Source organism: Dendrobates tinctorius, unplaced genomic scaffold (assembly GCF_039654945.1).
Source record: "Dendrobates tinctorius isolate UK_male_01 unplaced genomic scaffold, ASM3965494v1 ptg000062l, whole genome shotgun sequence".
NCBI classification, from domain to species: Eukaryota; Metazoa; Chordata; class Amphibia; order Anura; family Dendrobatidae; genus Dendrobates; species Dendrobates tinctorius.
The window spans coordinates 29,193,514-29,218,776 of record NW_027361730.1 but is presented as its reverse complement, the minus strand read 5'-3'; positions in this window follow the sequence as shown (position 1 = coordinate 29,218,776).

Here is a 25,263-nt window from a genome sequence, read left to right as displayed (position 1 = left end):
ACAACGGAGCAGGTCTCCTAGACTCGTAATGCCCATACACTAACTGTATGGGCTGACAAACATTTCCACATGGGGGAACATTTTTTAAAAGTATACTATGGGCATCATAGACACCCTTGCCAAAAATTGGACTACCTGTAGCAGCACAGAACGTGATAACCATGGTCATCTAGTGGTGGACAAGGAGGAGACAATGATGAAGGCCTCAGTAAAAACTAGGCCCAATGTAAAGGAGCAGTTCTCCTAGACTTGTAACACCCATACACGCAGTGGATGAGCTGACAAACATTTCCCCATGGGGGTACACATTTTTAAAAACTATTCTATGGGCATCATAGACACTCTTGCCAAAAATTGGACTGCCTTTGGCAGCACAGAAGACATTAACCCTGGTGATCTTGTGACGGAGAATGAGGAGACATTGATGAAGGCCTCATGAAAACCTAGGCCCAATGTAAAGGAGCGGGTCTCCTAGACTTGGAACGCCCATACACGCAGAGCATGGGCTGACAAACATTTCCCCATGGGGGTACACATTTTTTAAAAGTATAATATGGGCATCAGAGACACCCTTGTCAGAAATTTGACTGCCTGCAGCAGCACAGAAGGCATTAACTCTGGTGATCTACTGGCAGAGAATGAGGAGACATTGATGAAAGCCTCAGTAAAAACTAGGCCCAATGTAAAGGAGCGAGTCTCCTAGACTTGGAACTCCCATACACGCAGTGCATGGGCTGACAAACATTTCCCCATGGGGGTTACACATATTTTAAAAGTATAATATGGGCATCAGAGACATCCTTGCCAAAAATTTGACTGCCTGTAGCATCCCAGAACATGTTAACCCTGGTGATCTAGTGGTGGAGAATGAGGAGACATAATGAGAAATCAGACTGAAATCAAACAAATAAATTAAAAATGTGAATCCACCTATGAAAGAAAATAACAAAAGGTAGGGGCAAACACAGGTTCATAGATATGAAGCCAGAATGTGTCCAACGAGATATGTTTGTCCCTAGCAACAGCTCAGAGGGATATAAATAAAAATTTAGTGACTTTTGCATCATGGAATATGTTGACCCTGGTGTTCTACTGGTTGTAGATGATTAGGATGAGGATAAGGAGGAGGATAACACCAAACAGACCCAATCAGGAAGAGAATAACCATGTGTGATTGTGAAGAGGTGCATGAGAATACACCTCCCCAAACCAAGCAAAAAATTAATTTGAGGTTATGTTTCGATGTTTTCATTCGGTGGTGTACAGAAGTCTTGACCAATCCAGCCTTGTTCATTTTTATAAGCGTTATCATTGTCAGTTGACAGGTGGATGCGCTTATCTGTTATAATTCCTCAAGCGGCACTAAAAACCCGCTCTGACAGAACACTAGTAGCAAGGGCAGGCCAGGACCTCCAAGGTGTAGAGAGCCAGTTCATGTCACATGTCCAGCTTGGATACCCAATAATTAAAAGGCACAGAGGAATCCCGGACCTGCAAGGTACTCCCTCACCATCTTCCCAAATGGCACTTCTTGTGACACCACTCCTTGCCTCTGTCGCGGCACAATGTGAGGTTCTGAGAAAACTGTCCCAGAACTTTGCCATTGTTCCTCTGTCTGAGCTGGATTGGACTTCTGTCTCTCTCGATTGGACTCCTTGGCTGTACATCAAACTCTGATGTCTGCTGCCAGTGTTCTCACATGGGAATTTTTTCAGTACTTCTGCTACAAGGGCCCTCTGGTACAGCAACATTTTTGTACACCTCTCTGCCTCTGGAAGAAGAGATTGAAAGTTTTCCTTGTAGCATGGTGTCACCAACCAGTAATGAGTGTCCCCGAAAATTTTTATAATGCGAGGGTCACAGGAAACGCAGCACAACATAAAGTCAGCCTTGTGTGTGGACTACTAACAGGCAAGACTTCCGTGTCTTCACCAACGGGACGACTGACCATGGTGTCTTCCTCCTCCTCATCCTCCCTTTCCTCAGGCCATCCCTGCTGAACAGATGGTATGACAGCTGTGCTTGTATTACCGTCTATAGCGCATGAAAGTAGCTCCTGTTCTTCCTCCGCCTCCTCATTGTCTACCAATCCACATTGCGACGACATGAGGCTGGGCTGAGTATAATCACCCAGTATGGTTCCTTGCTCCATATCCTCGTGCTCTGCCGGCAAAGCATCATCTTTAATTGTGAGCAGAGAGGTTTTCAGAATGCTGAGAAGTGGGATGTTCACGCTAATGATGGCGTCATCACTAGAGTTGAGCGAAACGGGTCGGTCAATTTCAAAAGTCGCCGACTTTCGCAAAAGTCAGGTTTCATGAAGCGAAACCTGACCATAGCGTGAGGTCGGCCACGAGGTCGGCGACCATGGCGCCAAAGTCGCGTTTCAAAAGATGCTTCCAGTGCCCTTTTTCAGCCAATGATGGAGGATGCACACTGTGGGCAACGCGATGACATAGGCAGCGGTCACCACCATCTTTGAGAAGGGCGTGCAAGTGATTGGCTTGCTTTGTGTGGCATCACAGGGGCTATAAAAGGGCATGCATGCCGACCGCCATCTTACTTCTGCTGATCTCAGAATAGGGAGAGCTGCTGCTGCTGATTCTGTAGGGAGAGCGTTAGGCAGGGAAGAAGATACAAAAAATTGCTTCTGCTGCTAGCGATTTTGCCTGTACAACACACCAGTTAGTGTGCAGTGCAAGGGGAGGCTATATTTTGGTGCATTCAGCTCTGTTGGTTATTAGGCTGCCTTATAAGGCTCCCTGATAGCTGCATTGCTGTTTTCACACTGCTGTGCAAACTGCTTTTTTAAAAGCAAAAATACTTTTCATCCTCTTTTTTGCCCAGTTACCAAACGTTCATTTTTCCACACTTTTGTGTGCAGCAGTCCTGCTTATTAGGCTGCCTGCTGCCATACTTGGGACTGAGAGCATCATTGTCAACTTGCTAAAATCTCTAGGGAGATTCAAATTCTCCCCAGTCCTATATAGACATTTTATACACCATCCAATTTCAGCCTGTTATATTGAGGTGTAATCTACACTGGGCCTGAGATAATAGTTCAGTGTCCTCAAGTCTGTAGGGAGATTCAAATTCTCCCCAATACTATATACACCTTGTACCTTGTTTTACAGTACCATATTGCTGGTGGTATTTTCGGTACATTTTCCAAAAATGAGGAAGTGTGTTGGAAGAGACCGTGGAAGTGGGCGGAGGTTACCAGCTGGTAATGATGGTGTTGGTGGTGGTGGTGGATCTGCTGGTAGTGGCAAAAGCACAATAGCACCTAATGCAGGAGATGTTGAGCCTGCGTCATCGTCTGGCTCCACAAGGCCTCGAAGGCTCCCTTTTTTGGGAGTAGGTAAACCGCTTTTAAAGCCGGAGCTTCAGGAACAAGTTTTGGCTTACATTGCTGACACAGCCTCCAGCTCTACCGCCTCCTCTTCTGAACTTTCAAAAAATAAAAGCACTGAGTCGTCTTTGGAGGCTCATTGTCAGGAACCCCACGGTATAGTAAACAGTTGGCTGTAGGCATTCGACCCTCCTCCTCCTCCAGAAGCGAAAGCTTGTCCACAGAGCGCAGTCGCACGAGCACTCCATCCGCAGCTGCCAGTGTTGCACACGAGGTGTCCCACTATCGAACAGCTAGTGGTAAGCGTCAGCAGGCTGTATTGAAGAAGATGTGTTTGGGCGACAACAGACACACCACGGAGGTACTGGCCGACTACTTGCAGCGACAAACTGAGTCATGGCTGGGCAGTCTACATCTTGAGGCAGGCAAGGTAGTTAGTGATAGCGGCTGGAATTTTGTGGCAGCCATAGCCCTTTCAAAACTCAGACACATACCTTGCCTGGCTAACACCTTGAACCTGGTGGTGCAGTGCTTCCTCAATAATTATCCAGAGTTAACATGCCTGCTCCAGAAGGTCCGAAGACTGTGCTCACACATCCGCCGGTCGTCCGTACACTCCAGTCGTATGCAGAAGCTGCAGCGATTGCTCCAACTTCCGAAGCACCGCCTAATTATCGACGTTGCAACAATGTGGAACTCCACCCTGCACATGGTTGAGAGGCTGTGCGAACAGAGACAGGCTGTAATGCATTTGTGGGAGGATACACGGCACTTTGAGGGCAGACATGGAGTTGTCGGGTGTGTAGTGGTCGAAGCTGAAAGACCTCTGTAAAGTCCTTCAGTGTTTTGAGGAATGCACACAACTGGTAAGCGCAGACGACACCATCATAAGCATGAACAACCCACTTATGCGTCTGCTCATGCAAACTTTAACGCACATTAAGGAGCAGGTGTCTGCAACCGAGGAGGATGAAGAAGAGGAGGAGGGAAGACTTGATGACAGTCAGCCATTGTCTTCTCCGGGACCTCTCCAGGAAGAGGTGGAGGAAGAAAAGGAGGAGGAAGAGGATGATGGGGATGATCATTTAGAGGAGGAGGATGCTTCTCATGGGGCAAGAGAAAATGTTGGTGTGGCAAGGTCAGGTACAGGGTTTGTGCGTGACTGGAGGGATGTGGATTTGCCAGAAAGTGCTCCTCCACCCAGCACTCGCAGTGCATCATTGACACCTGGAACATTGGCCCACATGTCAGATTATGCTTTGCAGATCCTAAAAAGGGACCCCCGCATTGCCAAAATGATGAACGATTATGACTACTGGTTGGCCAGCATCCTGGATCCACGCTATAAAGGCAAATTCCAAAACATCATGCCACAGGAGAACCTTGACCTAATATTGGCTAACAAACAAGCAACTCTGGTAAACCGTTTGTTTGAGGCATTCCCAGCACACAGCATCGGTGATGGTTCTCCAACGAGCCGTAGGGGGCAACATGGAAGAGGTGTTCGTCGTGCACACATCAGAAGTGGCGTTGGAGACAGGGATTTCATGACCATGTTGTGGACTGATTTTTCAAGTCCCGCTCACACGACTGGTAATACTGCATCGACTGAAAGTGACAGGAGACAGCAGTTGTCAACTATGGTTACAAACTGCTTCTCGTCCCATATCGATGTTCTCACTCACCGGTCATTCCCCTTTGACTATTGGGCAAGTAAACTTGACACCTGGCCTGAATTGGCACAATATGCCTTACAGGAGCTCGCTTGCCCTGCTGCTAGTGTGCTATCGGAAAGAGTCTTCAATGCTGCTGGCTCAATCCTGACAGAAAAAAGGACCCGTCTGTCGACCCAAAATGTTGATGATCTAATCTTCATTAAAATGCACCATGCATGGGTTTCAAAGGATTTTGTCCCACCTTCCCCTGATGACACATAGGTTGTCAGAAAAATGGCTCGCTTTTGTCCTCCTCTTCCTCGGACTTCTCCAATTCCTCCATTTGCAGCTGCTGAATGTCCAACATTAACATATGCCATTTTTTAAACCTCCCTAACTGGGCTGCCTCCCACCCATGGCTGGGGTCACCACCTAGCGCACGCAACCGTGCGAGTGACATTGCCCTGGACAGGTGGGTGGGCCGACTCCTGGGCGTTGGCACCGGCACAGGGTCCCTCATAGCGCAATCAAGTGTCTCTGACGGTGGGGGTGCACACCCGCCGTCAGACACACCAGCGTACTATGAGGGGCCCAGTGCCAGTACCGATGCCCATGAGTGGGCCCCCCTTGCTTGGGTAGGGCCCCAGCATTTGCAATATTTACCTCTCCCTGCTCCTCCGCTGTGTAGTCTGGGCTGTCAAATCCTTCCCTGGGACTGCCACTACAAATTTGGTGAACTGATAGATGATGGTTAAGACGTAGCTATGCCCTGTCCTGCTGGCCGGGCTCTAGCTTCAGATGATCAATGGCTTCCATTTCTTATGGACGTCGACTCACAATGAGATGCAGTGGTGGTTTATCATCAGCTTTCACAGTTTTCCTACTCACAGACGTGTGACATTCCTGCCCACATTTTTAAATGTGCCCTCTCATGCCAATCCAATAGAATCGCCTACAGCCTGTGGCTTCTGTCTTTTGCACTCCAAAGTTACCTGACAGATCATGATAGGCAGTGAGGACCATGTCTACATCTCTCCCTGTGATCAAAATTTGATGGAGATGAGTAACGGTGATGGGATCAACGGTACTGCGATACAGCAACCCTTTTTTCACAAAGAACTGTTTTTGCTGTCTCCACACACAAAGTAATTGAGGGTCAGCATCGCCTCTGAGAATTCTCCCTGGAGTTTTTCCCGTGATTGGTAATTCCTAAATTTCTGCAATCACTCGACTTTATGTCTGTACTTTTATCCATCTCGTTTCATCTTGCAGAGAGTCTGGACTGTCTTACTGAGACAGAAATATATATGAAGATTTAAAAATATCCCAACAGTGTATACTGGTGTACGCTTCAAAAACATTTCCTTTTTTCTACTTTTTAGATTATTGTCTAATCCATACTGAGGCTGTGAATGTCTTTGTCGGACTCCGGAAATAAACACGGAGATTTTAAATGTTTAAACTATGCTATATATACCTGTTATCCGGTGATACTGTACCCTTTCTCAACTTTCTGCAATCTTGTCGAATCCATACTGTGCCTGAGACCGTCTGAGTCTGCCTCCTGATTACAGATGAGTGGTGTTTGAGTGGAACTGTTGGCCAAGCTCAAATTCTAGCTGTTATGGGCGGTGTTAGATCCGTTCGTCGAACTACAACACTTTGATTAAAATTCGGCTGTTCGAGTTTCCGTTCGAGAACGTTTCGTTAAACAAAAGCGTATCTTTTTTTTCACATTAATAATGGTTTTCAATGATAATAGACTGTAAGGACTTGGCCTGCATATCCATTTCTCTGAAATCCTTGCCTTATGTCTATCGCTCAGTTTCTGCTTTGCCCTTAGTTTAGGTCATTTTTGCCCTCATCCAAGATGGAGTCACGAGCCTCAACGGGGGCCATCTTATTTCCTGTGTTGATCTCTCTTGTTCCTGTCTGCTCTGTATATAAGGATGCTCTGTATGATTACTCATTGCTTGAGTATACTTGTTCTTGGACTTGTTATCAAGCTGGAAGGACTGCTACCTAGCTCGTCTCTTCGTTACCTTGGGATACCCCGCCTGCCTGTGAATCTTGGTCTCATTGTAAAGACTTGTTTCTTCAGGATCAGCTCTGCACCCACCTCCACTTCAAGGACTGTTTCCTGCTAGCAGGCCTGGCCTGCTCTCCAGGTCTCTGGATCTGGCAACTTGGACTTCATACGTCTGTACGTTTGCTCACTGCGTTATTATCTTCATCTGCTTTTACCCTGCTGTGTCTTATCTGTAAACCTGCTTGATTCTGATAAATACTACAGAACTGAAAACCTATGAGCTCAGGCCTCTTTTCTGATCCACGTCACTGACCTCCATTACACAGAGTATATAAAGTTAGAACATAGACAGTTTCATGGCATAGTAGCGGTGTCTGGTAGCCAGCGGTGTAGTACACCTGTGAAGGAGCTACACCGTGTGTGTTTCTAACAATTTTTTACCACATATTGTCCTGAAAATCCTTTTGGGCCTAGTAACTGTGTCTGCTACTCAGAAGAGGAGCCCACCCGTGAACCGAGCTATGCCGCCTGTTTATGACAGAACCAGTTTTTGATTGCATTTACACCACTTAATACTTTGGGCCTAGTAACTGTGTATGCTACTCAGCAGAGTTGGCCACCCGTGAACCAAGCTATGCCGCCTGTTTGTGTAAGAACTGTGTGCTACTCAGCAGAGGAGCCCAGCTGTTAAGCAAGCTACAGCACCTGTGGTTTGGACACTTCATTTTTTCACATTCTTTCTGGAATGCCATTTAGGCCTAATTCCTGAATTACGGTTGACCTGCACTTACTGGGAAATGCTTGTTCGCGGGGAAGAATTGTAATCCCAGATCCCCATCACTAACAGGGTTCAGCGTGTTATCCGCACCTGCAAGTGATACACGCTGGTCCTTTCATTGTAGCACGCGTGCAGCCCTGGACATGTAAGGGTATGACAGACCTGTTATTGGCCAATCTCGCGTGCCAGAGCCTCGCGTGTCCCTCTAGTAAGCTGGACGCGGACCGCAGGGGCATGCCTGAGTCTTGTTCGTTAACGGAATTAAGCTTGCAATCTATGCAGCTTTTTTGTGGATGGCATGGTTGAGGTTGCCCGTGTTGAGTCCAATTCAGCCGCAGGCTCCACTCCTGGTGGTGTCCTTCTGGACTTTCCTTTAAGGTTCAGCTTTGCAACCATACTGCCCCCGGAAACCAAAAACTTTTCCTGACAGTGACATTCTGGTCAAAGAGCTCGATGACATCACGTCTGTACACCCTCTGCCTAAACAGTCCAAGTGCAGAGAGATGGAAGATGGGGATGAGGAGGAGTCCAGAGTACAGGGATTCCTTAGCGAGGAGACTTATTTAATTGTTTTAAAGGTTGGGAGCAATTTTTGGGGAGCACGATACTCTGGAGAATGATATCTGGGGCCCACCATACACTGGAGCATTCCAAAGGTGGACATCAGTCACTGGAGCAGCATTTACAGGGCCCATTATACATTGGAGCATTAGAAATGGGGCCCATTATATATGGAGCATTATTTGGGCCCATAAGACACTGGAGCTTCATCCATGGTGAACAACATATACTGTAGCATTATGTGGAGCTCATCATATACTGTATCGAACATTATATGGGACCAATGATTCTGTATGTAGAAATATATGGGCCTCATTACTCTGTATGGCGCACTATGCGGTGGCCATAATACTGTATGGAGGAATATACTGTCTGGTTTTGGAGCTATTGGAGAATTTAAAATGGATATCAGTCTTGTGATGTAAGAATTGAAGTATTTTTCATTGTACTATACCGCTATTTCTCTGCCGTATCAAAGGATCATGAATTGTGTCATGTTTAAAGGAGCCTAGTGACACTCTTTGGCCCTGGGCCCATGAAAATCTGGAGCCAGCACTACCCCCCCACACACACAACTTTAGCCAAATAACCCCCAGTTTTCAATACCTAACTATTATTATAAAGTAAATTAAGGTTGACAAGCTTAAGGAATAAGAATTGATGTTTTTGGCATTAAAATGGGCACTGTAGGTGTGTTTCCTGTCCTCCACTCACTGCCGACTTTTCTTCCCTATTGACTTACATGGGTTTTCGTGTTTCAGTCGGACTTCGACTTTTCACACTAATCGGCCGATTTCGTTCGACCCGACTTTTGCGAAAGTCGGGTTTCGTGAAACCCGACTCGACCCGAAAAAAGGCAAAGTCGCTCATCTCTAGTCATCACCGCTCACCATCTTGGTGTAGTCCTCAAAAGTTGTGGAGGATGGTACATATGTCTGACATCCATGTCCACTCCTGAGGTCTTATGTGTGGAGTCGCAACTGAATATCGATGGCCTTGTTGATGCTGGTAGTCAACAACTGCTCTCTTCTGCTCACAAATCGTTTCCTACATATGCAGTGTACTGTAGAGTTCCAACGCGTGGTGACATCACACACCAGTCGGTGAGCCAGATGCTGCAAATGCTGCTGAAGCTCGGCAAGGACTGCTGAAGCTGTAGCTGACTTTCTAAAATGGGCAGACAGATGGCGTACTTTCACTAGCAGATCCGGCAGCTCCGGGTAGCTTTTGAGAAAACGTTGAACCACGAGGTTAAGCACATGAACCAGGTGTGTGTGAGCTCACCTTACCTCAGAGCCGCCACCAGGTTCCGGCCGTTGTCACACACGACCATGCCTGGATGTAGGTTCTGCGGTGTCAGCCAAATATCTGACTGATCTTTCAGCGCTGTCCACAACTCTTCTGCATTGTGCGGTTTGTCACCCATGCAGATTAGCTTCAGCGCATCCTGTTGCTGCTTGGCTGAGGCGGTGCTGCAGTGCTTCCAGCTTCTGACTGATGTGTTCATTTCAGAGATGGAGGCTGAAGAAGAGGAGGAGGATGTGCAGGAGCTGTAGACTGTGGGGGCAACCCAGATTGACGTAGGGCCCGCAATCCTCAGCATGGAGAGGATGTGTTCCATCTCAAGGTCTGACAGGGTCCCAGCTTCCACTATATTAACCCACTGTGCTGTCAATGAGATGTACCGTCCCTGCACACAGGCACATGTCCACGTGTCCGTGGTTAGGTGGACTTTCCCAGTAACAACATTGTTGAGAGCACGGTTAATGTTGTGGGACACATGCTGGTGTAATGCAGGAACGGCACAATGGGAGAAATAGTGGCGACTGGGGACCGAGTACCTTGGGACAGCCACCACCATCAGGTTGCTAAAATGCAACTTTTCGAGGGCAAGCAGACGAGAAATGTGCAAATTAGGTACTGTGGCATGTGGGGCATTGGCTGCGTATTTCCGCTTGCGTTCCAATGACTGAGGTATAGACAACTGAAGCTGGGCTGACTGGTTGACTGTGGGCAACAACAGGTGCAGGGCTCAAGGCATCTTCACAGGCACGTGGAACTAGGGATTAGCTTGGACGCAAAACAGTGGAAGAAGCAGTGTTGTCACCTGCAGACAGTGTTCCTGGAGACTGGGGTTCTGCCCACAAAGTTGGGTGCTTTGCTGCCATTTGCCTAATCATGCTGGTGGTGGTCAGGCTGGTAGTTTTGCTACCCCTGCTGATGCGGGCATGGCAAGTGCTGCAAATCACCTGTTTGCGGTTATCAGCAGAGTCTTTAAAAAATAACCAGACTCGAGAAGATCTAACCGAAGGAATGGCCACTTCCGTCCTGTTGGTGTTACGGGGAATGGATGCACACCTTCTGTCTGCGGCCACCACATTGCTTCTTCCTGCCTGTTGGGGTGATATGCCTTCTTCCCCATGTGTGCTGCTTTCCTCTCTCTGCATGTCCTCCTGCCAGGTTGGGTCAGTCAATATGTCATCCACCACCTCATCTTCCACATCTGCACCCTGCTCCTCCTGACTTTCCTGCAATTGTGTCTCATCATCATCCACCTCAGGTGACCGTGGCTGCTCAGATTTGTGCATTGCTACATGGAATATCATCTTGCCCCGCTTCAAGTGGAGCGGGTGAGAGGCACGAATCTCCAAATGGATAACTATACAGCTCTTCGGAGTGTCCGAGTGTGGTATCAGTTGTCTCAGGGCACTCGGCATGGTGGGAGGAAGGAGGATTAGGGTGAGTAATATCCGGTCCACAGTCGTGGCTACTTAGACTTTACCGAGTGGAAGACGTGGTGGTGGCTAAGTGACTGGAAGCATTATCCGCTATCCAACCAAAATCCGTTTCACACTGATCTGGATTCAATAGTGGTGTGGTGCGGTCCCCTAGAAACTGGGACAGGAAAGTCGAGTGCGCAGATGTGGGTCTTTGCTATGGCCCACTTTCTACTTGACCACGGCCTCGTCCTCTGCATGCACCATCAGAGCATCACGTCCACTTCCCCATCCCTTGCCCCTTGCCTTGCCTATTTTAAAAGGACTAGTGAAAGATTTCAAAACCTCAATACAAATGGATTTCTTGTGAGAAAAATTAGATGTGATAAGTATGCCTGCAAAGCAAACAATTTTCCACCTCAGATACACCAGGCCTCAGCCTGAGATAACAGACTGTATTATTTTTTTATTATTTTTTGGATACAAAAGACTGCTGGATATAGCGACTGTAACAGCCAGACCAGAAAAAGGAAACCAACGTAAACTGGCCAAACTTTCACCACGCACAGATAACAGCTGGCACGAAGACACCGCACCAAAAAATGAGTGGCCTTTTTTTTAGCCTAAATACCTACTAATTCATTGAAGCAAAACTAGCAGCCAGGCAAAAAAGAGAAAAAAGCCGTAAACTGGCCAAAATTTCACCACGCACAAAAATGGGTGGCCTTTTTCTTTTTTTTGGCCTAAATACTGCTTTATTGAAGCAAAACTAACAGCCAGGCAAAAAAGAGAAAAAAGCAGTAAACTGGCTAAAATTTCACCACGCACAGATAAGAACTGGCACGAAGAAACCACTTGAAAAAATGGGTGGCCTTTTTTATTTTTTTTTTTTGCCTAAATAATGCTTTATTGAAGCAAAACTAACAGCCATGCAAAAAAAAGAAAAAAGCCGTAAACTGGCCAAAATTTCAGCACGTACAGATATGATATATGCAATGCTCTTTATACACACATACAGTGCCTGCAGGCCTTGCACTGATGTGTATACAGCAACGTACACTCCCCTGACTGCCTAACACTGGAACCTATTTACTTCAGAATTAGTCCTTACAAGGACTGTTGGTTTAGCTGGATGTGAGCATTTAGAGTGGTAGATCCCACACTAACTGAGAAATGCCCAATTCTGACCCTATCAAGGCAGCCACTCTCCCTACACTCTCTCAATCCGGAGTTGAATGCGGCAAGCAGGGCGGCGTCCAGTTCCTTATATCCCTGATGATGCTGTGTGGTCCGCCAATCACTGCACGACCACAAGAAAGATGGCTGCGGTGTTTCATAGCCTGGCAGACAATCCCTGCACCGTGATTGGGTCTCTAAAGTCTGCCAAAATTACTGGGTGGAGACCCGAGTTCCCGCCGAGTAATCCCGGAAATACTCGGTGCTCTTCGAGTACACCGAGCACAGTGATACTCGGGCGAGTACCGAGTAGTGGCAAGCACATTCACTCATCACTAGTCAGAAGGATTAAGGAGGCGTCTGTAGTGCCAAATGCAGAGACCTTCTGCAGCCAGATGCAGAGCGACAGTCCTGTCCTTCCAGTTTCCATAAACGTATCAGTTATTGCGTTTGTTTGTTCCTAAAATGGACAAGTGCACAGAGCATATGTTCATTTCAAAGAGGTTCTCCTAGAAATACTACAAACAAAAATTAATAACTGAAAAAATACATTATTATAAATACAGTGATAAATACAGTAGTATATGAAAGTGTGTGAACCCTTCAGAATTTTCCTCATTTCTGCATACATTTGACCAAAAACTACATCAGATTTTAAACTACCATATATACTCGTGTATAATCCGAGTTTTTCACCCCCATCAGCTAATACATGAGTCACAGTCCCACTTACTTGTTCACCGCTGCAGTGCGGAGGTCCCCGGTGTCTCCAGATCGTCTGCGCGCTCCCCTGCAGCCTCTGTGTGTTCTGATGACTGCTGACAGGGCCGGCAGTCGGCGTTGGCACCGGGATAAGTGCTGAGGTCCTGAGTAGGTGGGAACACCGGCGCGTTATGGGGCCCAGGTGCCTGTGCCAACGCTTGCTCAGGCCCCTGGTGCTTGCAATATTCACCTCTCCCCATTCCATCATTGCGGTGTGTCTTCCACATCCTCTGGCTGTGACGTTCAGATCAGAGGGCACGATGATGTGATTAGTGTGCACCCTCTGCCTGAAAAGTCACTGCAGAAAGACGGCGATGCTGAGGAGCAGCGGTCAGCAATGAGAGGTGAGTATGTCATTTTTTTATTGCAGCAGCAATATAGTGTAGATGATCAGCATAAAATGCATTTCGGCATTATATGGGCATCTAGTGGGGCCCATCATCAACTTTATGCTGCATTATATGTGGCATATTTTTTGTATGGAGCATATTATGGGGGCCATCATCAATTAAGGTAATTTTATTGGTATCTATTTTTATTTTTGAAATTTACCAGTAGCTGATGCATTTTCCACCCTAGGCTTATACTCGAGTCAATACATTTTCCCAGTTTTTTGTGGTAAAATTAGGTGCCTCAGCTCATATTTGGGTCGGCTTATACTCGAGTATATATGGTAAGACCTTAAAGTAAATAAAGAGAAGTAAATAAAACACAGGAGTGAAAAATATTAGATTTTGTCATCTCTAAATGAAGAAAACAGTCCAATATCACTTATCTGTGAGTGGCAAAAAGTACAGTGCCTTGTGAAAGTATTCGGCCCCCTGGAAATTTTAAACCTTTTCCCACATATCATGCTTCAAACATAAAGATACCAAATGTAAATTTTTGGTAACGAGTCAACAACAAGTGGGACACAATTATGAAGTTGAACGAAATTTATTGGTTATTTTAAATTTTTGTGGAAATTCAAAAACTGAAAAGTGGGGCGTGCAATATTATTCGGGCCCTTTAACTTAATACTTTGTTGCGCCACCTTTTGCTGCGATAACAGCTGCAAGTCGCATGGGTATGTCTCTATCAGTTTTGAACATCAAGAGACTGAAATTCTTGCCCATTCTTTCTTGGCAAACAGCTCGAGCTCAGTGAGGTTTGATGGAGATCGTTTGTGAGCAGCAGTTTTCAGCTTTTTCCACAGATTGTCGATTGGATTCAGGTCTGGACTTTGACTTGGCCATTCTAACACCTGGATTTGTTTATTTGTGAACTATTCCTTTGTAGATTTTGCTTTATATTTGGGATCATTGTCTTGTTGGAAGACAAATCTCCGTCCCAGTCTCAGGTCTTTTGCAGACTCCAACAGGTTTTCTTCAAGAATGGTCCTGTATTTGGCACCATCCATCTTCCCATCAATTTTAACCATCTTCCCTGTCCCTGCTGAAGAAAAGCAGGCCCAAACCATGATGCTGCCAGCACCATGTTTGACAATGGGGATGGTGTGTTCAGGGTGATGAGCTGTGTTGCCTTTATGCCAAACATATCGTTTGGCATTGTTGCCAAAAAGATTGCTTTTGGTTTCATCTGACCAGAGCACCTTCTTCCACATGTTTGGTGTGTCTCCCAGGTGGCTTGTTGCAAACTTTAAATGACACTTTTTATGGATATCTTTGAGAAATGGCTTTCTTCTTGCCATTTTTCAATAAAGGCCAAGATTTGTGCAGTGTATGACTGATTGTTGTCCTATGGACAGACTGTCCCACCTCAGCTGTAGATCTCTGCAGTTCATCCAGAGTGATCATGGGCCTCTTGGCTGCATCTCTGATCAGTCTTCTCCTTGTTTCAGATGAAAGTTTAGAGGGACGGCCAGATCTTGGTAGATTTGCAATGGTATGATACTCCTCCCATTTCAATATGATCGCTTGCACAGTGCTCCTCGGGATGTTTAAAGTTTTGGAAATCATTTTGTATCCAAATCCGGCTTTAAACTTCTCCACAACAGTATCACGGACCTGCCAGTTGTGTTCCTTGGTCTTCATGATGCTCTCTGTGCATCAAACAGAACCCTGAGACTATCACAGAGCAGGTGCATTTTTACGGAGACTTGATTACACATAGGTGGATTATATTTATCATCATTAGTCATTTAGGACCACATTGGATCATTCAGAGATCCACAATGAACTTCTGGAGTGAGTTTGCTGCACTGAAAGCCAAATAATATTGCACGCCCTACTTTTCAGTTTTTGAATTTCCACAAAAATTAAAAATAACCAATAAATTTCATTCAGCTTCACAATTGTGTCCCATTTGTTGTTGATTCTTCACCAAAAATTTACATTTGGCATCTTTATGTTTGAAGCATGATATGTGGGAAAAGGTTGAAAAGTTCCAGGGGTCCGAATACTTTCGCAAGGCACTGTATGTGAACCTTTAGGGCATGTGCACATGACCATATTTTTAGTCCAAGTGTGAACCTACAAAACATCAGATCATGCTCGGACCAATGTTATGCTATGGGTCCATGCACTTTTCCGATATTTTACTTGGACAGCGCTGGTCCCGGGAAAAATCGCAGTATGCCCAAGTTTAATCCGATATTCGGACCACACTTGGCCATGCAAGTCAATGAGTATCTGAAAAACATCAGACTACACTCAGATGACATCTGAGTGAAGTCCGTTTTCCACAGATTGACAGAATGGATAAGATGGAGACTTTTTTTTCTCCATCTTCTCCTCATCCGAGAGATTTGGATCATACTATGCTCACACTCTGATCAGAGTTTGACCAGAGTGTGATTTGCATAATCGACCTGATTTTCTCAGATGAGAGAATATAGTTTCGTGTGGCACTTGCCTTAGTTAATCTGAAAGTGAAAGCAGTGTTTGGTGTTTTCAATAAATGGGAAAACAATCACATGTGGGTGGGTGACCAGTTTTATTTAAAGGGAATCTGTCACCTCATTTTTGGCCTTTGAGATGCGGCCACAGCCATCAAGAGCTTATCTACAGCATTCTGTAATGCTGAAAGGTAAGAAAAACAAGTTAGATTATACTCACCCGGTGGTCCGGTCCAATCCGATGGGTGTCGCGGTTCGGTCCGGCGCCTCCCATCTTCTAGCGATGACATCCTCCTTTTACTTCTACCGTGGCTCCTGCACAGGCGTACTTTATCTACCCTGTTGAGGGCAGAGTAAAGTACTGCAGTGTGCAGGCACCGGGAAAGGTCAGAGAGGTCCAGCGCCTGAGCACTGCAGTATTCTGCTCTGCCCTCAACAGGGCAGATAAAGTACGCCTGCGCAGGAGCCACGGCAGAAGTAAGGAGGACGTCATCGCTAAAAGATGGGAGGTGCCGAACCGGACCGCGACACTCATCGGACCAGACCGGACCCCGGGGTGAGTATAATCTAACTCGTTTTGGGTATCTTTCAGGTTACACCAGGGGCTTATCTACAGCATTACAGAATGCTGTAGATAAGCCCCTGATGGCGGTGGCCGCATCTCATAGGCCAAAAATGAGGTGACAGATTCCCTTTAATAAAATAGGGGTCTATCAAAGTCTTGTCTTCACACCATGTGTTTAAAGAAGTACATCATGATATAAACATAGGAACTCAGAAAAAAAGTTGTTGCTGTCCGTCAGGCTAAAAAAAGTTAGAAATAGTGATGATCGAGCAAAAAAATTCTCAAGTGCTTGGTACTCGAATCGAGCAGGTCGGACTCTCGAATGGGTTCGACTCGAGTAGTGAGTATAAAGGAAGTCAATGAGAAACTAGAGTATTTGTCCTGAAGACAGGAGGGTGGTTGGCACGAAAATCGCTCAAAATGGATTGAGACAGTACTCAAATGGAATGGAAACAGCATGGGGAAGACGACTGGATGAATCTGACTCCTAGGTCGCTGCTGGAAACAACTTTGCCATAGTATTACTCCACTTTTATGGACTGACAATAAAACATGTAAAACCGAAGATAAAATGGATTTTACAAGAATTAATGTTGAGAAACAGTTTTACTGTGTAATTACTTGTATATAAGGAAAAATTTAAAAAATGATTTCCTGGTCGTTTATGACTACAGTACATGACATAATAGAGGGGGGGAAAAAACTGCACCCACCGGGAATCACTGGTAAATTTAATTAAAAGATTTTACTATCTTATCTGGGCATGTGGTGTGTGTGTGACATGGTCAGACACATCCTGTTCATTTTGTCAAAGAGGTACTCTGAAACTCACAAAGCCATTGCGGACAATACAAAAACTGCCAAAAATTAGAAGGAAGAGGGACTCCAATACTCCCTGTGTAGCAAGGGGTCCAGCTTGAGGGGTGGTCCCTTGTTCACCGCGAACAGACGTCACAGACACGAGGCGGAGGCAGTTTTCGGGTACAACAGATCAAAGTTTATTGGCTGTCCTCCTGACGACCTCAGCAATACACCGCAGCACTTCCACAGCTCTTCGTATTCAGACCCGGGTACACACACCTTTCTTCTGTCGTAGTGACGTTTCTCACGGCTCTGTCACTGGGGCCGCCCTAGGCCTTTCTACCGCCAGCACTTCACCGGTCAGTGGTCGTCGTCAATTTGGTAGCCCTGGGGCCTCATCTGTTCTGCGGTTCTTCGTGTCGGGGCCACCCCCCTGACTTCTTTTCTCCTCAGTCCCCTAGTTGAGCTCCTCACACTGTCCGTACTCCTTCATTGACTCCTCTCCTACTGAGCTCCTCCCGGGACTGGAGCTTTCTGGAACCTTCCTGTCCTATTTATAACCTTCCCGGTTCCCTGTAACCCCGCCCCCCATAACTAACGGTTTCTAGAGCCATAAGCTGCGGTCAAGTCCTGTACTCACATTCCCCTCTGCCATCTTGTGGTCAAACCAGGGTACTGCACCCATGCTACATTTTTTTTCCAGGTGTTTTCCTTCTGTCATTACTAACATCTGTCTAAAGTGCACAAACCGTCTCTTCTTCCTTCTGACAAGTCCGTTCGTCCGGTCACCTTCCCCACACCTGTATTAGACATAAATGAGGACCTCCTACACAGTCTGTTAAAATTGTTAGATAATGGGACTCTTAGACATATAAAGCTTATGCACTAAGTGCAAGGCTGCCAAAAATTAGAAGCAGAGACGGCAATACACCCTGAAAGACACGTGGAGGAGGGCCTCATGAAATACTTTTTTCTCGTTTTTAAGTGAAGGGTCTCCTAGACTGGTAAAGCCTATGCACTAAGTGCAAGGGGTGCCAAAACTTAGATGAAGGGAATACAATACGCCCTGGAAGACATGCAGAGGAAGGCTTCAGAAATCTCATTTTTCGAACTTTAAGGAAAATGACTCCTAGACTGGTAAATCCTATGCACAAAGTGCAAAAATTAGAGGGAAGGACTACAATACACCCTGGAACAGACGGGCCTTAGAAGACTTTTTTCACATTTTTAAAGCGAACATGTCAGCAGGATTTTGCTCAGTAAACTACAAACACTGTCAGGTTGGCGCCATTATACTGATTAAAATGATTCCTTGATTGATGAAATCCATCTTGTGGTTGTTGTTTAATCTGTATTTTTAGTTTACAGATAATGAGATTCTGGTGGTTCAGGGCAGGTCTGTGGTCAGGGCTTCATGTGGTGCTCTGCTTATATATTCATTTGTATTGGTTTATGATCCTTTAGTGCCCTGCCCCCTATTCTACATACTGCATGTACTATGGTGGGTTTAGAAAAAAAAATTTCTAGCAAAGTGGTGCCGTCGCGCTTGCGCATTAATATCTATTACATCTATCGGAAAGTGATAGATGCTACTGCTCAGGTGCCGCTCCTGGTGCCATTTTGCTAGTGAAAAAAGTAGGCTGGAGTAAAATGGCATTGGCAGCAGCGCTTGCGCAGTGGCATCTATTGGAACGCGATAGATGCTAATGTGCATGTGCCCATCCCAGCGCCATTTTGTTGAAGGTCAATTTTTTTACCCGCCAATATTATAGGCATAATGCTATACATACTATTGCGCTGGCACTACCACCGCCATTTTGCTCAATGTAATTTTTTTTTTCTTAACCCACCAAAGTATATGTAGTATATAAAATAGGGAGCAATTCACTGAAGGATCATTGAATGATTTTGAGTGAGGATATAAAGATTTTGATTGACAGTTGCCTGATAACCCTATAATGATTTTGATGGGGGCTGCCTGAAAACACTATATTTGAATTGGGTTTATGTTCCGCTGCTATCATCCGGTGGGGTTGAGAAGTCTGGGCCAATCCAGGCCTTGTTCATTTTGACAAGTGATAAGAATCAGCCTGTCAGCATTTTCATTTTCATGATGCAATGTGGTCGGCCAATAAGTAATGCCAGTATCCAACATGGCTATGGCTACGTGTATGTCAGACAATCCCCGCATATTTATTGGCTAGCTAACAGGCACCAAACCTGCAGGGCAGGAACTCGAGCATGGCATTCGAGCACCCGCGATACTCGATCGAGTAACGAGCGTGCCCTAGCACCCCGATTGAGTATCAAGCAGTGGCATGCATGCTTGCTCATCACTACTTTGGAATCTTTAAAAAGATTAGACTCCACCAATCAACACTCAGGCAGATTTTGTACAAATGGAAAAAAATTCAAGACCATCATTACCCTCCTAGGAGTAGGATAAAGTTCACTCTGAGAAAAAGACATACATGTAATAGTCTGCGAGGTCACAAAGGAACGCAAAGTAACCTATATGTAACAAAGGTGGATAATGAACAATAATGATTGCAAAAGAAGGCGCACTGCAAAAAGAAAGCCATTATTCTACTCAAAAAACTGCAACCTGTCCAGGGGCATACATAAAAATCATAAGGCCTGTGAAGATATGAGGTTATTGGTTGTAATAATCACCTAGAAAGGTTAACGATGCGAGTAGTTTTATTTTTTCCATCCACGGTCATGCAGAAACCACAGGTAGATGGCCAAAATACAATGCCCTCAGTCCACAAGATCCCAACCCAGGATCGATAATACCAGGTGATACCCACTTTCTCCCAACTTCTGGTTGGCCCACAGCTTTTTGTGTCTCCCATGGGTATATTTTCACAAAATCTCGCATAAAATAAATGTAGGAAAAGAAAGGCACAAGCAAAAATATAAAATAACAATTTATTCATAGATAGTTAAAAAATGACAAGACAAGGAAATTTCCAAAAATTGCCAGGATCAAATAGTTACACCAGAAAAAAATGAGACAACACTGTGATGTAATCTCATGACAGCTGATTATAAATGCATCAATAATTGCAAATATATATATACAGTATGTGTACATATATATATACACAAAAGGCACCAAAAGGTGCTCCATGCCGGTTAATTAGGAATAATATATAATAATTTGCATAATGCAAGATACAACTATCCAAACAAATTAACAGGTAAATAATTACAAAAAGAAAAGTTCCTACTCCCATGGGTATAGTCTGCAGTCACAGCCTATGTTCCTGCAGACACTGGATGGCGATGTGTATCTCACTCCAACCAGCAACAACCCCTCCATTTCTTCATCGGTGTCCTAAATACCCCAAGCCACCCCCCGGAATTGAGCCTGGCTCTAGGGAAACATCCCCCCCCAAAAAGCTAACTGTACACTGGTGGAGGTATTTCCTCAGGCCAAGCCCCATCACCTGGGACTGCATATGAGACCCACTGGGTCTACTGTCCCCATCCATATAATGGGAATAGTGACTGGGAGAACAATGACTTGAGGCCCCTGAGACACTAGCGAGAGTTATGGAATAATTGCTTTACCTGCTTACCAATCTTGTGTCTGACCTTATGTATGTGTAAGGAGGTGTGCTTCTGCCCCTCCCCCACATGGAACCTGTGTGACCTCCTTTTTGATAAAACTTGTATATGGTTGTGAATCTTGTAATGTAATGTTGTATATGGGTAGTAATGCATTCCTGTTTTACCCCTATGTTGTGGTGTGTAATGTATGTGATGTGCTCTGTACCTGCTATGCCTGTGCTAATGTTAGAGACAGGAATAGCAATGGGTTAAAATGTGGGCTGGGCCAGCAGCCTCAAGGGAAGAGGAAGCTGCTGCTTCCCAGTCAGAAAGCCCAGGTATGTCTGAAGACCAGGGCAGACGTGTGCTACAAAAGGGGCATTGCCAGACTTCCAGATGGGAGAGATTTGCTGCCCTGGACCAAGGATTTATACAGACGGAAAGATTACAACACAGGCCCCCAGGACTTGGGAAGGGCCTTTGCTGAAGGGGTCTCAGGTGCCCAGATGCCCGCGATTGGACTACTGCGAATCTCGGCCACTGTGGACATTGTGTGTATGACCACAGCACGTGTCAGGGACAGAGCAGGAAGCCAGTGTTGAAATTGTCTTTTAGTCCATCCTTCATCATTTGTTCAATGAAAGTTCCTTTTCCCTGTTGGAGTACAGTGCCTTCCGGACCCTTATTTGCCTGAACTGCTGTGACCAGAGGAAGAAAAGGTAACCTGTGGGGAAAAGCTGTGTTGGTCCCGTCTATCTATGTGCAAGGGACCAGGGGTGCTCGTTGACTGTTATCTCAGTGAACTGTCTAGGTACTGTGCCTTTAAATAACCCGGTCACAACTACCCCCACGATTTGCCCTTGTTATATATGCATAAGATCCAGCACGCATGTCTCCCTCTGTTTACGTCACTGAATGGAAGCATTGAGTCCTGAGGCAGAACTGACAAGCAAGCAAATCTCTAATAAAACACAACAATCAAATCTGTAATAAAACACCGTAAGCAAATCTCTAGTAAAACTTTTTCTGCACCCATTTTTCTACACTTAAGTCTAAAATTGTACACACTATTCAAAGTGTGGCTCGATTAGTGACTTGTATAGAGGCATTACTGTTCTTACCATAAGTATCTTTTCCTCTTTTAAAGCATCCCGTTATTTAATTTGCCTTGACAACAGCTGCCTGAAACTGATCACTAAAGTTGAGTTTGCTGTTCACCCATAAACCCAAGTCTCTTTTAGTGACAGATTTACACAGCAATTTACCATTTAATATATAATTGTTCATTTTACTTACTTTGTCCAAGTCCATGACCTTACATTTAGCCACATTACAAAACCTACAAAAGACAAAATTAAAAAAACCCTGCTGTAATTAAATAAGTAAAAAGCAAAAGTGCATTTAAATCATACAGAGTTCTTAGTAATACTGTATTTGATCAAACATAGCATAAAGGCCGTCCTACCATCGACAAGGTGACTCTGTGGTCGGGGCGGTCCTACATTGTCTAATATTAAAAACCTTATCATGTGTCAAAGTTGACATCTGTGTGAATAAGGCCAGACAAGGACCGGGTCCCAACCACTGGACACCAGTCAGGGGAAGCTTTTAAATACAATTTCCAGCTCAGGAGAGGGAGGCCACACCCCAGCTTGCACAGAATGCAAAAATACAAAGAAAAAACACAAAAATTGAGCTTGGTTTGAGTTGGTACACATGCAACATATAAATGCATGTTCACATGGCCAAAAAGCATACAAAACCTATAAAAGACAAAATGAAAAAAACCCTGCTGTAATTAAATAAGTAAAAAGCAAAAGTGCATTTAAATCATACAGAGTTCTTAGTAATACTATATTTGATCAAACATAGCATAAAGGCCGTCCTACCATCGACAAGGTGACTCTGTGATCGGGGCAGTCCTACATTGTCTAATATTAAAAACCTTATCATGTGTCAAAGTTGACGTCTGTGTGAATAAGGGCAGACAAGGACCGGGTCCCAACCACTGGACACCAGTCAGGGGAAGCTTTTAAATAATTTAGACACATTAGACTTCCATTGCCATTTTGTCACATATGCCACTAGCTTCCATAAATTCCAGTTTAATATTAAATCAACATCCTATGTGTTGATTTTCTTGCAAAGTTTAGTATCATCTGCAAATGGTGAAATTCTACTTTGTATGTACTAGGCCATTGATGGCGAACCTATGGCTCAGCTGGCATGCGGCATCGCCTTATCCTTGATCCAGAGCTGCAGCTTCCTGCCTCACACATTGAGCAGCACGGCCGCAGCTGGATGACATCATCATCACCAGTGAGAGGAAGAGAGCTTCCGGCGTGCGGAGAGGTGAGTGTGGCCGCTGTGCCAGTGAAGCTGCTGTGGTGTGTCTGTGTGCGCCAGTGAAGCTGCTGTGGTGTGTGAGTGTCAATGATGGGGAGAGGGCCAATGAAGGGAGTGATAGGGAGAGGGCCAGTGATGGGGAGAGGGCCAATGATGGAGGTGATGGGGAGAGAGCCAATGATGGGAGTGATGGGGAGAGGGCCAATGATGGCAGTGATGGGGAGGAGGAAATGATGGAGGTGGTGACATGGGCAAATTCTACATTCCTACATGAATTAGATCATGATGGGGTATATTTTTGCATGAAGGGGATCATCAGAAATGTTCGCCATCACTGTACTAGGCAAAGTTATTAATAACTATATTAAAAATGAGAGGGCCCCATTCTGACCCCTGTGGTACATCACTGGTAGCACTTGGACTGTTCCACTCTCTGTTTCATATCACTGAGCTAGTTGTTAACTCAGTAACACATATTTTCCCCTTGCCCTATAGTTATTATTTCATGTACCAACCTTTTATGAGGGAAAAAAATGTTCAGCATAGAGAGATTTGTTCAGAGTCATAAAATGTCACATTTAGTGAAAACATTTAAAAAAAACTCCAGAGTACTAAACACACTAAAGAAGCAGAGAAATTACGTGTTTCAATGTATAGTCTTAGTTATAGTAGTACCATAGTAATATCATGACTCAGGCTATATTTTGAAATGTGTAGGTCCACTGTTATGATTGGGTCACCGAGGAGGAAAGCAAGACCAAGCTATGCCACAGAAAACCAGAGAGGTTGGTAACTAAGCGAATTGCAGACCCCTGATCCTATCCACACAACTAGCAGTAGCTGTGGAGCATACCTACGATGATTCTAGACGCCTCAACACAGCCGGAGAACTAAATAAGCCTAAAGCAAGAAAGGGGAAATCTAAACTGCCCCAGAGCAGACCCCAAAGGAATTGATAGCTCCCAAACATATATTGTCAGTGAGACAAGATGAAAACACAAACGCAGGTAGGAAAATAGGCTGAGCAAACCATGGGGCCCAAACTAACCAGACAGGACAGGAAAGGAAAGACACTGTCTGCAATCACGCAAAAAACCTTGCAAAAAATGCCCAACACGTCTGATAGAAAAAATGCTGAAGTCAATAGACTTCGACCACTATATTAGCACTCTGGTATATTCTGAAAACAGAGCAAAGAGAGGCCAATCTAATAAGGGACAAAAACAAACTGGCACAAACAGTAACATAAGGATGGAAATTCAGCACAGCCCCAGCCGGGGCTGGCTGACCACACAAAACTGAAATAGACAGAACCAAATCAAATGTGAACAATAGCAAAAGAACACTTAGCTTGAGGATGCAGGGACTGAGCTGGAAACTAAGACCTCAGGAGGCAGGAAAAAATCACCAGCAGGGATAGAGGGAGTCGGCTGTCTTAAATCCAGTCAGAAACTCCAAATGTCCAATCGTCCTCCTCATTATCAGGTGGCAGGCCTCTGTTAATTAGATCAGCTCTATTACCTCCTGTAACCACCAGAGGGAGCCCGGAAAGAGAACTCGCGACCCCTCTGTCAATACAACCAATTCCACCCCCTTCACTAGTAACCAGAGGCAGGTCAGAAAATGAATTCACAACAGTACCCCCCCTTGAGGAGGGGCCACCGAACCCTCATCTACGCCACCGAACCAATTTATCGGCATGAATGTCAGAAGCAGAGACCCAAGAATTATCCTCCTGGCCATGACCCTTCCATTTGACCAAGTACTGGAGTCTCCGTCGAGCCAAACGAGAATCCAATATTTTCTCTACCTCATATTCCACATTGCCTTTAACCGATACAGGGTCAGGAGGTGCCGCCATAGTAACTACTGGCTCCACAAACCTCTTCAACAGAGGTTGGAAAACCGTTGGGCTTTCTCCTGAGAGAGGGACATCTTATCCACCACTTGGTCCCAAATCTGTTGCATTCTCTCTACCACAGTGTCCGCACTTGGGCAGGTTGAAGATTCCACTTGCCCTGAAGAAAATCGAGGATGAAACCCAAAGTTACAGAAAAAGGGCGACATCAAAGTAGCAGAACTAGCTCTATTGTTTAGCGTGAAATCGGCCAAGGGCAAAAATGAGACCCA